The sequence below is a fragment of the Octopus bimaculoides genome, chromosome 6 (genome assembly GCF_001194135.2).
Source record: "Octopus bimaculoides isolate UCB-OBI-ISO-001 chromosome 6, ASM119413v2, whole genome shotgun sequence".
NCBI lineage: Eukaryota > Metazoa > Mollusca > Cephalopoda > Octopoda > Octopodidae > Octopus > Octopus bimaculoides.
Window position 1 is genome coordinate 1957099 of NC_068986.1, and position 2334 is coordinate 1959432.

The following is a 2334-nucleotide window of genomic DNA, read 5'->3' on the forward strand; positions in this document are numbered from 1 at the left end:
CATGTTAACATCTCTTTTGCTTCGCACCGAATCTGAAGCTTTTGTGTGGTAAATCTACCGCCAGCTTCTTTTAGTGTTATCATGGATCACATAAAGCGATCTCAATTGAAAATTTAGGAAACTACATATAATTTTGACTTGAAATCCGGTATCATTCAAAAAGATATGTCTTTTTATTGAAGTACCTTTTCTTCCTCTTTGTTACGCGTAAACAAACTTATTTGAATCACTGAAGGCTACCAAGGAAAAGCACTTTTCTCTTAATTAACTGCTAAGGGGTCTTCGTGTGAAAGTGTGTTCCACTTACAAAAGATAACTATTCTAGTGATTCTTTTGTAACGGTTGAAAAAAATCCTTGGAGGATTTCATTTATATTATTAAAGAATATACATCTTTTTATATCCCATCTTCTTTTTCGTTTTATACTGAATATGTTTTGATTACTGAATGCAAATATCAAATGCAATAGATGGCAGTGTATATAGCATACCACAGTTTTCTCTCTCTAACTGTTCTTTCATTCTTTCTCGCTTTCTTTTCTTTTCTCTTTTTTCTTTCTTTCCTCTTATTGCCTCATATCTTCTCAGCTGATCAAAATCACTTTATAATTAAAAGGAAAATGGTAAATTTTATAGAATTATCTATTACCTTCTTATAACGAAACGAGACATGTTACAGCTTCAGAACTGACTTATATTTAGTAGTAATTACAACCACAGGTGTTAAGCACTGGCAACTGGGTTACTTTCCACAAGTGTATAGTTCACAGTTTCGATCCTTCCCCACAACCAGAAATAATATGGTCTTAGTGATATCCAAGCATAAAACTACTTCTTATTTTTTACTTCAGTCATTAGACTGCGGCCATGCTGGGGCACCGCCTTGTAGAAATTTTTAGTCGAATCTATCGACCCCAGTACTGATCATTTGAAGCCTGGTACTTATTCTATCGGTTTCTTTTGCCGAACCACTAAGTTACGGGGACACCAGCACTAGTTAAACGGTGGTGGGGCACAAACACAGAGACACATAAACACACACACACACACACACACACACACACACACACACACACACACACACACATGCATATATACAACGGGCTTCTTTCAGTTTCCGCCTACCAAATCCACTCCCAAAGCTTTGGTCGGCCCGAGGCTATAGCAGAAGACACTTGCCCAAGATGTCACACAGTCGGTCTGAACCTGGAACCATGTGGTTAGGAAGCAAACTTCTCACTATACAGCCACACCTGCGCTATTCTAAAAAAAAAAAAAAGCATACACACGCACACACAAAGCACAGACCTGCTTAGTTATCACTTGAAATTCTTTCCTTAAATATTTAATTATATATATGTATTATTATATATATGTATGTATTAACGGTTAGACTATACTTCATTAAGAGAATAATTTTAATCATTTGGTTGGAATAAAAATTATTATAGTTTTTATCGTTTCAACGTTTGATGTTTATTTTGCAATAAAATTTTATTTAGCTATGTTCATGTAATATAAGGTTTTGAAGTTTAGGTGTTGGTCTACTGATTTCTGTTGATGGCTTTCCTTTCTTCTTTATTTTAAGGTATTAACTGAAAAATGAACTCCCTTACCCCAAATCCCCCAGAAAAACAGAACCCACAAAAGAAAATCAAATACAAGAAATTTTATTGTATGAATTCAAAGTGGGACACAGCTACAAAACGTTACTCGTATTATCAACCAAGAATTTATCCCGTAGGACCGTCAATGAACGTGAAACTCAACATTATCTTCAAAATTTTCTGAGAGGAAACGAGAGCTTTGAAGATGAGAAATGTCTCGGACGACTTCCAGTTATTGACAACGGCCAACTGAGGCCATTATTGTGACGGATCCACGCAAATCAACTCGAAAGGTCAATGGTTCAACAATATCAGTTCAGACAAGTAGTTCTATATATTCCTTCACAAGGTTTTTTGTACACATTATCGCAATTATATTTTCTAACACATTCTATATTGTCTAAAAAAAAAAAAAAAAAAGACTATTTTTACTTCGTGGTTTCTGTAATTTCTCCAGATACCGATTTGCATGTACCCGGACTTGTCCTACTTAAATGAGTTCTCCTGATACCACCACATATTCCATCAGCATGGTGCCCACCACCTCGACTTCCGTGGTGTTCGACACTGTCACAGTGACATCGCTGCGCGCGCCAAATCGACAGACCCGCGTCTTTTAGCTTCAGTAATAATTGCCCGACAGCGATGAGGAAAGCAACCGTGACAACCTGAGCGCATTATCGGAATCGGTTTCGATAGGTAGCCACTTAGCTTGACTACTGAGCAGA

General features: G+C 36.8%; 1 long non-coding RNA gene across 2 annotated transcripts in view; it reads left to right on the plus strand.

The window, feature by feature from the left end:
- LOC128248028 (uncharacterized) overlaps positions 1-2006 on the plus strand; it is a 24157-nt gene extending 22151 nt beyond the window's left edge. For both annotated transcript variants that reach the window (XR_008264301.1, XR_008264302.1), the window contains exon 3: positions 1588-2006. This is a non-coding gene — a long non-coding RNA (uncharacterized LOC128248028). The remainder of the gene's footprint in view (positions 1-1587) is intronic.
- The last annotated feature ends 328 nt before the right edge of the window (positions 2007-2334 follow it).